The sequence below is a fragment of the Phocoena sinus genome, chromosome 9 (assembly GCF_008692025.1).
Source record: "Phocoena sinus isolate mPhoSin1 chromosome 9, mPhoSin1.pri, whole genome shotgun sequence".
Classification (NCBI taxonomy): domain Eukaryota; kingdom Metazoa; phylum Chordata; class Mammalia; order Artiodactyla; family Phocoenidae; genus Phocoena; species Phocoena sinus.
The window spans coordinates 77,080,143-77,094,605 of record NC_045771.1 but is presented as its reverse complement, the minus strand read 5'-3'; the positions used below and the strand labels follow the sequence as shown (position 1 = coordinate 77,094,605).

Here is a 14,463-nt window from a genome sequence, read left to right as displayed (position 1 = left end):
ATTTCTAAATCCTTCATTCAATTTATTACTTTATAAAAGTGTAGTTGTGATGACGAGAGAGGTAGGAAAGGCCTAAAAGCAGAGGGTTTCAGGTTTATTTTCATTTTTACCCATTGCAAGAGACAGACTGCTTATACTATACCTACTAGGACCTTTTCAAATAACACAGTTATTTATAACATTATATATGAGGCACTGTTGTATCACATATTTCCCTGCAATTGGTCTACAATGGTAAAGCAGCATGGGTTCCTCTGAGACTCTTGTGAAAATTTATTACAGGCTCAAGATCAAGAGTGTGCTCAACAGAGAATGATTCCACAGCAGATGGCTCTTTGGAAAAGGAAAAGAGAAAAGACTGCAGTATCATGTGAAAATGGGCTCTTGTTCAACAAAAATGAGCTTATCCAATTATAATGGAAATAGAGAAAGGAGTAACAAAGGCTGTAATAGCCTTATGTCTTGCTACACCAGGTTGAACCATCACAGTCTAAAATTCAGCATAAATGTAACCTGGTAAGAAACATAAAAGACACAGGAAGAAAACATTAGTGATACTCTCACTGCTGAAGTTACATATCTTTTTTTACCCTAGCTTTGCTAATATAATACTGCTGCAGTGGCTACAATTATATGATTATATATAATAATAATATTCACAAGTCTGAAAGATGGCCCATAGAAACTCTGCTTTCCTAATCCTGTTATTCCCAATTTCATTCAATTAACAATTATATATTACATGTCTTCACCAGGTCTGTCCACTTAAGGTGCAGTTGTTATAACAAAGGTATTATGCTCTGGAATTTAATTTACTATGGTTATATTTAATATAAGATAGATATTCTTTATGAAACAGAAACAGACTCACAGGCATAAGAGAACAGACTAGTGGTTGCCAAGTGGGGGTGAAGGTGGGGAAGGGAAGGATTGGGAGTTTGGGGTTAGCAGATGCAAACTATTATACATAGGAGGGATAAACAACATCCTCCTCCTGTATAGCACAGGGAACTGTATTCAAAATCCTGTGATAAACCATAACGGAAAAGGATATGAAAAAGAATGTATATATATGTATAACAATCACTTTGTTGTACAGCAGAAATTAACACAACATTGTAAATCAACTATACTTCAATTAAATAAATTTTTAAAAAATATATATTATATATAATATATATATATAATGTAGATATTCTTAAATTAGGTAGGTATTATAAGACTAGGTTGATATTTCAGGTAATTTGGGGGGAGGAATAGCTTGCTTGAAAAACAGTGTTTCCTACTGAGTTTAGATTTTACCTCTAACAATTTCAGGTCAAGAAAAACCTTTACCTTGCATGTGTCTGTATGTATCTGTTGCATGTATATTAAGGCTAACCAATGCATCCTTAAGTAAGAGGCCATATCAATTTCTCTAGTGCTTAAAACACTTTGCCCAGAAACATGAAAACAGGCCAATTTCCAAGAAACAGTTTCAGAGAAACAAAAAATGTAAAACAATGGAACTTATGATACCCCTTTCCATACCTTTCAGCAATAGACTGCCACTATGAAACACAATTTAAAATAAGTGTAAAAGATATCTAGAAAGACTACTTGCTAGCTATGATTTCAATATAAATCTTAATATATTAAAGTATTTTTTATATCCCAATCCTCTTCACTGAAATAAAATTGTTGCCCTAAGAAATCCTACTCAACAAATAAGGCAACAATTCTCTTTTCCTGCTTTTTATTATTTCTTGTTACGATGGATAAAGACAAATAATAATATCTGACATTTTTGAGCACCTACTATTTGCCAGATATGTTTCAAAGTGCTTTGACTAAGCAAGACCAAGAAATTGGTCCATCTTTCCTAATATTTGCAGTTTAGATCAATCTGATGATACTGATTTGATTCATATTTTGTCTTAATCCCTCATTGATTTGTTAATTATGAGCAAGTTTCATGGGCAGTTGCAATAATTTAGTAAATTGCAAGAGTTAACTAAGAGTTTTATACAAAGACACGTTGGAAAAAAACTACTATAATGTAAGCTCCTCCATCCCTTGTCTCTCTTGACCACTACCATATTCCCTATGCCTAGGACAGTGCTCAACACAAAGGACATGCTCACGAAGGTCTGCTGAACGAAAGGAAGGAATGGGTGTATCACAAATGTGCAAACTCCTGGAAGCTATAAAGGTTATGCAGGTTCCTTGTTTCTTTCTCTGTCACCGCATATTCTGGGCAAGGGAATTAGATATATATCAAATAAAAGAGAAGGGAATTAATCAATGACAAGTCATTAAATGTGAGAGGGCCTTTCACATTTGAATTTCAAAGCATAATCCCTTTGGTTTTACTATTGTTGAGGCTTGTCATTTGTCTACCACAGCTTATCACTAACAAATTAAAGGCACAGAATTCCCATCTACTGTTGTAGATACTGGTCTGGGAAAAAAAAAAAAATCTTGCTGAACAATAAGGACATCTGCTGGTTAAAATGCAACACCTCTATCCTTAAAATACTACATCTAGATGGACAAGATCTGGGTAATAAAGTTTAGAATAAGTCCAAACTTGTGCCATCTTGTTAAAATAACCTCCTTCTACTAGAGTAATAAAGGTAACACTTGTTTGTTTCATTCCAGAGTTGCCCGAGTAGTGACACTATCTGAAAAAAGACTGAGCTCTCCTGCCAAAAAATAAAAATGGCTAGGTTTCTGATCTCCTGGCTTAAGACACAATTATCTTTGAACTCAACAAACATCTAAGTGTCTGCTAAGTTAAGGTAGCGTACCAGATGCTGGCAAACTGAAGCTATAAGACACGGCAGAGGCAGCAGATGGTCCAGCCTTAGGGGAATGGGGTTAAACTCAGTTAACATCAGCAAGAGACTGAGCCTAATATTTACCAGCACTGTGCTCTCACCATTTTATAAACATTATAGACCAGTTGCTTTCTACAAATACACTCTTTCCCACACTACCTGAACAAATGCCTTCCCACCTCCTGCCCCCTACTCTGGTAATTTGTCACCTTTCCAGTCCCTGCTCAAATGTCTTCTCAGAAAACCCAGTTCTGAACTCCCTACGTAAAGTTCACCTTCAGAGTTTAGAACTTACCACACTGGCAATTACCGGTTGATTTACCAATATATGGTCCCTCTCCCTTCTAGGCCAGACTATAAAGGAAGAGATATTTGAATCTGGGTTCAAACATTCTCCCAATTTTAGTAAAGTAACTTAACTGTTTCTGTTTCATTTTGCCCACAAAATTTTCAAGGACAGAATGAAAACTTCCATCCTCACTTGCTAGGAAGATCTGAAGTCTTAGTTCTCCATTCTCCTAACTGGAAGAAGAACCAATTTTTGCTAATGTTCCATGAATAGGCCTCAATAAAGCTCTACTGCAAAAGAAAATTAAGTGAAGAGGTAACCAGGCTGAAAGATTAAAAGAGGTGTAGGGATGAGACACTGACATGAAATGGAGAGCAGGAAAGGGGTTATGAGATGGAGTACAGTAAGTCCCGGACAAAAGCCTGGAGGAGGAATCTCAGACAGAAGAGGACTTGGAAGAGCCTGATGTGTTGGCCTAACTAGGGACAGTTTGCTCATTCCTCTATTAGCACAGGGATCCCCATCAGCTTGCCGGAAATTCTGACAGGGTTTCCAGTGCATACACATCAGTTGTATTAATAGGACTCAAAGACTGTGTAGAAAGAAAATGGGCTACTCAATAATTATATTTTTCATTTACTTTGAACAGAAGTCCTTGGAAACATCTCTTTATTCTGAATCATGACATCCAGGACATGAGACAATCATTAAACAATAAAACCAGCCTCTCAGTATTTGAAACACTTTTATATTAACATATCAACCTTTCAAAAAAGGAAGGTCATTTCATCAATATTCTATTGCTGATGAGGTTCATGAAAGTGTTATAAAAAATCTGGAGTCCAACAGAGCTAATCATAACTAGCAAATGCAGTAAATACCATAACTGTGCTATACTTTTATAATACCTTCTATTTATGAAAGAACTATTTTTCACTTTTTTCTACAAAATAATTACTAATTAGGTAAATCCTAGGATAATATTAAAAATCTCATGCATTCCCTAGGTACATACTAAGTAGTGAGGTAGGAAACACCGAGAATTATAATTGCAGAAAGTTGCTCTAGGTTTAAACTTTGGATAGTCTTACGTTGATAATGCATGTTAAAGATATAGAGGTTTACTATTATAGGTTTACTTTTTAAATTATGTATTAAAACTAATACTAAAATACACTTGTTTTCCCCAAGTAAACACCAGTTGACCTTGGGAAAAGGTAATTATGAAAGAAACTCACCCAGAAAGGAAGAATTAATTATGAGGATGCACTCGACATTTTTTAGGGAATTAACAGCAAAGTGCAGACTAACCTAAGATTTTTCAGAAGAGAATGGGTAGCAACTAAAATTTAGATAACACTCTCTTATGCCTCAGTGAAAAAGAATCCTACACGGTAATGCTTTGTGGAAAATGTAGCTAATTAAGAACCAATTCCTCATAAATGGTAATGTTAACAATTTTACCTATGTAACTATTATATCATTAGAACTCCACTTTGAATAATTTAATTGCTTTTCTGGTTCACGGGTTTATTAGTTTCTGTATTTAAGTGCTTACTACATATGACAGGCTCTGTGCAAAGCATGTTGCCTACATTATTCTGGGAGATAGATTTTAGCATCCCCACTTTTCAAAAGCAAACGAAGCTTAAAGATGCGAAGTACCATACCCACCGCTAAGCAATAAAGTCAAGATTCACACTCGGGTCTGACTTCAACATCTATACCACAACACTCTCCTGCCTCGTGGTGTTGGTTACCTATTATTTATATACTCATTTAAAAACTGAACGATATATGCCATAACCACAGTGGGATGCAGCGATTACCACAAACTGGTAATAAAGTTAGATGCAATAAAATGCTGCTCTTGACAGTTATTTTTGAAAATTGGTCAAATGTATCCTCCTTCCAGTTCAGTCAAGACTCTGGAAACTGGTTGTAATAATTTTTCATTATAAAAATACGGTTGCCAAAGTGTGCTTTTTGAGCTGCAGAAGGGTAGTTCAGAGCACAGGCTCTGGAGCTGAGGCTTTCATTCTGACTCTACCATTTATTTGCTGTTTCCTTGGACACATTCCTTCACTTTTTTGGTTCTTTTCTAAAATGGGAATCATTTGTAATAACTATACTGAAGCTTTGGCACTTGTGAACATTAAATGTGTTTAATATACGTAAAGCATTTAAATGACACATAAGCACTCAAAAAATGTTAGCTAACCTTGTCCAAATCCAGGCCCTTTTATATTTTCTTTTTTTTAAATAGACCTTATTTTGGGGGACAGTTTAAGACTCACAGCAAAATTGAGGGGAAGACACAGAGACTTCCCACATCGTCGCTGCCCTACACATGAACATTATCAACATACCCCACTGGAGTGGTACATTTATTTGCAAATGATGAACCAACACTGATATATCATTAACAACCAAAGTCCGTGGGTTACATTAGGGCTCACTATCTGTGTTGTACATTGTATGGGTTTTGATAAATGTATAATGCCATGTATCTACCATTACAGCATTATACAAAATCATTTCGCTGCCTTAAAAAGTCCTCTGTGCTCCACCTATTTCTCTTCCTCTGGCCTCAAACCCTGGCAACTACTGATATTTTTACTATCTCCATAGTTTTGCCCTTTCCATAAAGTCAGATAGTTGGAATCAGTAGGTAGCCTTTTCAAATAGACTTCTTTCACTTAGTAGCATGCATTTAAGATTCCTCCATATCTTTTCATGGCTCGACAGCTCAATTCTTTTTAGCACTGAATACTCCATTGTATGGATGTACCACAGTTTATCCATTTACCTATTGAAGCACATCTTAGTCGCTTCTAAGTTTTGGCAATTACAATGAAGTTGGTATAAATATCTCTGTGCAGCTTTTTATGTGGAGGTAAGGTTTCAACTATTTGGGGTAAATATCAAGGAGCAATTAATGGATCACACGGTAAGAATGTGCTTAACTCTGTAAGAAACCACCAACTGTCTTCCAAAGTGGTTGTACCATTCTGCATTCCCTCTATCAATGAATGAGAGTTATACTATTGCTCCAAAGCGTCATGGGCCCTTGATGTTGTCAGCGTTTGGGATTTTAGCACTTCTAATTGGTGTGTGATGGTATTTCATTTTACACTCTCTTTTATGAAATGCAACATTTATGAGTGAGACAGTTACCCGAAAGAATAGATAATGTGGACTACTGGTGAAAGCTGTGTACATTTGGCTTAAAATCGAAACAAATATTTATCTAATTAAACCCATTTCAGTGTGTACTTTTTCCCCTTTCTTCAATGAATTAGTGTCACTTTCACGAAGTCTTCCAACTACATTTTGTATTCAAAAGAAACCGGGGTTGCAAAAAACTTTTTTTTTAAAGTCAAAAGAGAGGAAAAGAAATCACTAAGCATAATCAACTTCATTAGTTAAGACCAATTCAAGACGTAGTATACACACTCTTGACGGCCTTCATTTGACCTTTACAACCGATGCTCACTACACTCCCATTGTGACAATGTAGTGTTAAGCCTACACATAGTTGCTGGATGCAAGAACATTTGTCTAATCTAATTTCTAAACTCCTCTCATCCCACTAGCAAAAGAAAAGCAGCGTACAATAAATCAATTTTAGAAACAAGTGAAATGAATCCTAAGAAGAGTTGTAACAGAGTTCCGACCACTAAAATCTTCGGAACTCTCTGGGAGATTGGGATTGACATATACACACTACTTTAAATAAAAGAGCTACCTAACGAGAACCTACTGTATAGCCCAGGGAACTCATTCCCAACTCTGTAATGACCTATATGCGAACAGACTCCAAAAAAAGAGTGGATATATGTACATGTATAACTGACTCGCTGTACAGCAGAAACTAACACAACATTGTAAATCAACTATACTCCAGTAAAAAGAAATTAATTTTAAAAAATTCAGGACTCTTTCAAAACAAAAATCTCTGCAGGAGTCTCTGGAAGCTTAAAGACTCTCTGGGGGCGGGGCCGAGTATTGGTCTTCCCTGAAAGCTCCCCAGGCTAGCCGAAGAGCATCCACTTTAGAAAAGCCGTGCTTTATAAGGCGTACCGTGCACTACAGAACAGCATATTCACACAGGATACATTTCACCAAGAACTGCATCATACGCCCAACGGGTAACACCTCTACGCGCCTACGGCAAGGCAGACCAAGTCAGAAGAGCCAGACATACAATTCCCGGTTATCGTCTGCACCCAGACCCCGCTTTCTAACAGTTCCGCACGCGAGGCTCCCTCCGCTCCGAGGCCCAGAATAATTACGAAAGTCGGCTGGCGAGGCCCAACTGTCGCCGAGCCAGGAAAACCACAGTTGCGCCAAAGCAATAAGGTCCTCCTTCATGGCATCAGTCAGTACCTATTTCCTTGTAGGAGGAGGAGAAAAGAGCAGACAACGAAAAACTCCCACGCAGACGGCTCTCGAAGCTCAAATAACCAAGGACCTTTTTTCGCGCTCCGACTTGGCCGGAAGTGACGCCGCGGCCAGCGCGCGGGGCCGCCCCCAGGGAGAGGAGGCCGGGCGGGGGAGCGCGCGGGGGCTGGGGGCGGGGCGCGGCCGTAGCTCCGTTTCCGGTGGCTTGTCGCGCTCGCTCACTCCAGCTGCAGCCACTCTTGCCCGTGGCTGCTTCCTCCATCCTGGTATTTTTTGGAGCCTCCATCCTGGTTCTTCCAAAGTGCCCGGACCCAAAACAGGAAGTAAGTGCGATGGAAGCTTCAGGTCCCAGGCGCCGCTAGGGCCGCTCCGCCCAGTGGAGCCTGTCCGGCCCCCTTGCTGCCCGCCTGCTCTCGCCGGCCGGCGCCAGCTGCCGGCGCTCGGGCACCGCGGGCGGGGTGGGAGCTGGGCCTTCGTGACGCTGAAGCTGCAGTCCCCGCACGCTCACGCCAGGGCCTCCCTCTCGGGGCCGGGCCTGTGGCGGTGGCGTGGGCTGCAGAGCAGGGTAGCGATCAGCCGCCGAGGCACAGCTAGCTATCCGGCGGGGGCGGAAAATGGCGGCGGCTTCGGAGGAGCTAAATGGCGCCGGGACCCCTGGGGGTGGGGTGGGGTGGGCCGGGAGATTGGCGAGAGATTCGGGCCCGGGAACCCCGAGAGTAAGGAAGCCTTTCTTGCTTTTTCGTAGGGTTTCTTTTTTACGTTTTTGTTACCTTTTCGTTTTTATTTGGTACAGTGAAGGAGAGGTGAGCTTGGATGGGATCGAGAGAGTTGGGGCTTGTCTCGCGCCACCCCACCGCACCCCCTATTTTTTCCTCTTACCTTTTCGCCTCTTCGACTCTTCTCCCACCTTTTGGGGTTCACTCTCGCTCAGCTGTTCATGGCCTAAGCGGAAGGGATCGGGGTTGCTGGCCGAACCATCACTGTCAGCCTGAGTCTCTTTTAAAAGGGAAAGATAGGAGCTGAAGTGCGGGGAGACAGACCTAACCCGGCAGAGAACAGGAAAATGAGCCTGCAACATAGGGATTGTTGTAGTTTGACGAGCTCCGAGGAAGTTCTAAAATTTTTTAATTTTCTTCGTCCTTTAAAATAGACTTTGAGAATCTTTAGGGAATCTGCGGCATAGGTTTGAGGGTAGAAGTGGCCAATTCTATGCAGTTGAATGGTACAGCATGTGTTTTTAGAATAAAAATAATTCGGTGTAGGTAAGGAGAGGTGATTAATCTGTGAAATGTAAAAGTCAGGGCTCCCTTTCCCTGATTGAATTTGGAAATTCACATTCAATGGTTATTTTCTCGTAACTTGATTTATCGTTGTGCACCTTCTTTCTGACCGTAGGTGAGGCTGCTTGTTGGGACATTTGACAAAAAGCGTATTCTGTAGGATTACTTCCTAATGTTCAGTATTTTAAACTTACAGTAATACCGTTTGGAAGTATTTTATTTTTTATCGATTTTACCTTTATTTTCATTTCCCGAAGACAACCATTTATAGCTTTTAAGCTCCAGTTCAAGTAAGACTTTCTTGCATTGTGTTGAAAGTTTTACAGACAGAAAAACTATTTTTCAGGGAAGGATTTTCATATTTTTCCATTACTTCAGATTTTTTTTCTTTGAGCTGCTCTTAAACTTGTGTTTCAAATAACTTGTGTGTCACTGCATTTTTTTCTATTTATTTATTTAGTAATTTGAATAATTTACCAGCATTTAAACGTTTAAAGACCGTGCTGATAATACACCAAAAACTTACCTTTTTACTGTTATGCTGTAGTGGTGGTAAGATACATTTATTAGGTTAAGATTTAGAGACTTAGTTAAGGTTCAGGGAGAAATTAAGTTTATGTTCCTTACCGTTACAAAAATTGTCAATCTGTTTGACTAAAATTTGGTGTGAGAATAAAGTTTTTTTCCCTTCATTCACAAGGGACAAAAACTAGCCTGATCATTTCTGGGGAAAAAATTACGTGTTAGTTATGAAGAAAAAATATTTCATGTTTTATGATAATCTTATTTTAACTCCCATATACTAAGTAAGTACTTAATGTGCCACCAAAAAAGCTAATTTTTTTTTTTTTTTTTTACTATTTTAGTTGATAGGCTCACCCCAAAATATGCTTTTTGGGACTGATCTAGAACCTGCATATTCTCCGTGAATCTCTTTAATTGATTGCAGTTGAGCTAGATGGTGGAGCCAAAATGCTATTGCCCTGTCTTCATCAACAGTTAATCAGTAAGTACTGGGCATTGCATACTTATATAGAACTTTAAGTCCACACTTTGAGCAGTTCCATGCATAAATATATACTATATAAACATTTTTCTCTGGGTGTTCAGGTTTTAGAAGTATTTTGAGGGGAAGCAGTCACAGGAAATGGTTATTGGTAGAGAATTATACCCCGAAAGAAGGTAGTTGTCCTCTTTAGTTTTTTTTTTTTTTCTTTCTTTTTCCCAAGTTCTCTTCTTTTTACGGGCTTTTTTAAGATCTAGAAAAGTTACCTCATTTCACCCCAAGGCAGCGGGAGAGATAAGTGTATTTGTAAGGTTAGCTAGATGTTACTAGTTAATATTGAAATAAAAACAAAACTAGTCCTTACTTCTCCCACATAATATTTATCTTTCTGCTCACTTATTTATCTCTCCAACAACTACAGATTCTAATTTTTATTAATGTTGTAATAAGCTTGTATGTCCTGAAAATAACATCTCATTATTTTAAACAGTTGTTGTTTTCATGCTCCATTGAGAACACTGACTTAAGTTAACACTTGTGAGGATGAGTAAGATAATGTGAAACAAGTGTCCCTAGGAATATACAGCCTAGCACATAGATGTTAAAATATTGAGGGGGGCTGGGAACTGTGTTTTGTTGTAAAGACATCAAAACTTTGAAAAGATTAGGAAGAGTTCCAGTTTTTTAATATCATATGTAGAGGCTATTTAACACTATTTAACCTGCCTCATCAAAATGGAGTTTTCTTTTTTAATCGTTTTCTCTTACCACCATCATTTTTAGCACCTTTTTTTTCCCCCTCATATAAGAAGATTCCTTAGGAATTGGTATGCTTCTAAATGCTTTGCAAATTCAGCTCCAAAGCCTTTTCTGTCCTTAAATGCTACGCAGTGACCTGAGAAAGTGATAAACCTATTGCCAAGGGCATTAAATATAAAATAGAGTTATCAAATGTATGTGGTATTTTCTTTCATATTATTTCTCTCCTTCACTTTTTTTCCTTTTGTGAAGAGGATGCTTGTAATAGAAATCACAAGTAGGCTTTGTTTTTGTTTTGATTCCGTAAAGGTAAATGATAAACTTAAATAAAAGAAGAAACCTGTCTATCATGTCTCCTTTTTCACGTTTATAGAAAGATCCCATTCCACCAATGAATACCAGAAAGAAGTTGTCATGAAAAAGCACACTGGAGAGCTCTTTATGAACAATTTAATTGTCTTTTTGTTTGGCGGGTGTGTGTGTGTGTGTGTGTGTGTTAACCTTATGCCATTTTTTTAGCTGTTATTTTAGTTGTGTGCACTGTGTTGTCAAGCCCTTCTTCCAAGTAACCGGTTGTCAAAACTAATCTTTTTGACCATCAGGTGTTAGGCAGCAAAAAAATGCTCTTTAGGTTTATTTACTGTCTATGTGTATTTTAGTATCTGTTGCAGAAGTGTGGTTTAAAAATTGGCTTCAGTGTATATCAGAACTATAGTGATAATGTATTACCTTTAAAGAGCTTCTGATGATGCCTTGCTTAAAGGGTTCAGTTTTCAATGGCTGAAATCTTAAAATGTAGCCAAATACACATTGTATAGCTCTTAAATCATGCACCGGGTAAAAGACAACATTTTTGGTTTTTAATAAGCAATATGGTTGTATTGCCAAACCAGGTATGAAATGCTGTACCTTGAAATGAATGATACTACCAAGTAATTTTTTTACTCTAATAGTGTCATTGTTTTCAGTAGTTGGTAATTGAAATCAACATCTTAAACAATTAAAGCGTATTATAATAAACCCTGTTAATATCTTTATTGATGTTTTATGGTATATAGTCATATTATCTTAAAACGAAGCCATAATGAACATTAGTTAGGTACCTTAATTCAGTATGCTTGTATGTTCATTTATAGTTCTCTTTCTCAAACTTTCCCACAAAGTATACAGAAGAACAAATCCCCTGGGACCATAGTCTAAAGCATTCAACCTCAACTGTGAAGTGACCTCATTCCTATATTTAATAAAATCAATATTTAAGATGTCTGTGGCTTTGTCTGTTTCCTGATATCCCTCTATGTCCCCATGTTCAGGATATAGGATTTTTTTTTCTTTTTATTAAGTTATTTTTACTTAAAAAAATATACTTATTTATTTTTGGCTGCGTTGGGTCTTCGTTGCTGCACGCGGGCTTTCTCTAGTTGTGGCAAGCGCGGGCTTCTCACTGCGGTGGCTTCTGTTGTTGCAGAGTACGGGCTCTAGGCACGCGGGCTTAGTTGCTCCGTGGCATGTGGGATCTTCCCAGACCAGGAATTGAACCCGTGTCCCCTACATTGGCAGGCGATTCTCAACCACTGCACCACCAGGGAAGTCCAGGAATTTGTTACCTATTCTCTTCTTAGTGAAAGTCTTCACTAAGACTTTCTATTTAGCAGAGTTTTCATTCTTTCAAAAAAAAATAATTTCAAAACATATCTTTCAGATTTTTTATTGTATGTTACTAAGCAAATCCCCTTACAAGCATTTCCTAAGGCGTTAGTTATGTACCACCTAAGGTATGGTAGTGGCCAATATGGAGTCTATAATAGCAAGACCTTGAAAACAAAAATGTTCAGTAGTAGGTTAATCGTTAGATAAGTTTAGGTACCATGTACCCATTTAAATTGCTATGGAAGAATAACTAGTAATATCGGAAAATGCTCCCCATAAAGTTAAGTGCAAAAAAAAAAGTTATAAAAGATGTGACAGTATGATCACAGTATCGTAAAAACAATTAAAAATGGTATGTTGATATATGGCTGAAAGGTTTGGAAGATTATCACCAAAAAACAAGGAAAATGAGTAATTTTCTTATTATATTGGGGCAGGAAAAAAGACATCTGAAAACTAAATGTGTCCTTACTGCCTTATTGAATTATGCCAAAAACTTTGCGTCAGCTAGTGTTTCTCAGTCTTTGCCTCATCCAGTAAAATTCTGGTACTTTACGTTCTGTAGCTTGCTTGATTTCCCCTTATAAAACTATTTTATAGTACTGAATGTTTTTCACACCATGTAGTCTCATCCCATCTTGCAATGAAGAATCACATCTTCAAGCATCAAGGGTCAGCAAGTGTTAGCTCTGTGCTTCTCATGATCTCTAATAATAGAATCTACCCTTCGCCATTTGTACTAGTCCTGTGCTTGGGAACCAGTAAACATTTATCTACAGAAACTAGTCCCAAAACCAGGAGGAAATGCCACTTTTCTTGGTTTGATCTAGTTTTTAGAAGATTATGACACTTAGTTGCCTGATAAACCAGGACAGTTATGTAGACTCAATTGATGGAAATACCAGTTTAACATAATCTAATGAATAAAAACTTTACATCAATACTGGAATGGAGTAGAATAAAGGATTCATGTCTTTAAAGTCTGTGTTAACTAACAGATCCAAGAGTAGTAGGTTTTTTGGTTCTACATTGAGTAGGGTCATCTTGTTCATTGAGAGCTATAAATGTAAACAAATACATTTCTCATTTAAATGTGAGTATAATAACTGTTCTGTACCACATTTCAGGTATTCTTTTCTTGATTTTACTAAGGCATTAAGATATCCACCAAATGATGGAAACGTGCCAGAATGCCATTTCACCAATTAAAATGGCTGTTAAAATTTTTTCCTTTCATGTTCTCACTTCTAGTTGGTTAAAAAAAAGTAGTGCATATGGTATAACCCATTTGAGAGAAAGAAAGGAAGATCTAAATAGGCTGATGGTGGACTTCCGTGGTGGTCCACCAGGGAAGTCGTTAGATTCTGCGCTTGCAGTGCAGGAGCCGAACTAAGATCCCACATGCCTCGAGGTGTGGCCTAAATAAATAAATATGTAGATTGTCTTTTTTAAAAAATGTTTATTAAAAAAATAGGCTGATGATGTATATTTATTTGCCCCAAAGGGAACCAAAATTTTGATGTTAGAATTGGAGATCTTCCTGATATATTTCCCTATTAAACCAAATGGGGAACGGGTTTTGAAGTTAAGCATAGTTTCACGTATAATGAATTACAGTACAAGGCCCTAAATTACTCAACTTTGTACCTTACTATCGTAAGTTGATTTATTTACCAACATTTTTCAGTTACTCTAATAGTCATATTAAAATACAGATGTACTCTTCCTATAAATAACAGCTGTCTTGACTCTACCGTAGATCTTCTCACTCTGCTTTCTTTGAGAGCTAAACCTTGTACAAGACCTGTTTTGTATTACCTTCTGTACTTCCAATTCTCTGTATTCCAGTGGGTCAGCAGTGTTCTACTTATTGCCAAATCAAGTAGTCACTTCTCCATCTTATCCTGTCAGCAGTATTTAACAGTCAACTACTTAATGCTCCTTGAAAAACACTCTCAAGCCTTTTAAGTAACATCTCTTAGTTTTCCTCCTGTATCCCTGGCTGGTCCTTCTCAGTCTCCTTTCCTTGTTTGTGCATTGCTTGACTTCTGCTTCAGAACTCTAGGCTGTCTTCTCTAACTTCTGTAGGTGATCTTATCTTTAAAAACAATTTGCATGCCACTAACTCAGATTTACAGGTCTAATCCCTGCCTGTTGAATTCCAGCTTCCAACTGGCAACTTGGCATCTTCATTTGGGTGCCGTATATCTTAACTTGTTAATATTAACAGTAATAAAAATATTGAATAAATATCTT

The 14,463-nt window shown here is 37.8% G+C and overlaps 1 protein-coding gene and 1 long non-coding RNA gene across 7 annotated transcripts in view; one reads left to right on the top strand and one right to left on the bottom strand.

The window, feature by feature from the left end:
• The window catches only part of LOC116759710, an 82,444-nt gene extending 74,828 nt beyond the window's left edge, over positions 1-7,616 (bottom strand). Inside the window, exon 1 of the long non-coding RNA XR_004351535.1 lies at positions 7,498-7,616. This is a non-coding gene — a long non-coding RNA (uncharacterized LOC116759710). The remainder of the gene's footprint in view (positions 1-7,497) is intronic.
• Positions 7,617-7,697: 81 nt separating this feature from the next.
• Positions 7,698-14,463, top strand: part of DMTF1 (cyclin D binding myb like transcription factor 1) — a 44,175-nt gene continuing 37,409 nt past the window's right edge. The window contains exons 1-2 of one of the 6 annotated variants that reach the window (XM_032643889.1): positions 7,715-7,835; positions 9,659-9,798. The gene's annotated coding sequence lies outside the window, so the exon portion shown is untranslated. Of the gene's footprint in view, positions 7,836-9,658; positions 9,799-14,463 lie in introns of all 6 variants that reach the window. The other 5 variants (XM_032643891.1, XM_032643887.1, XR_004351541.1 and 2 more) reach the window with 5 other exon arrangements.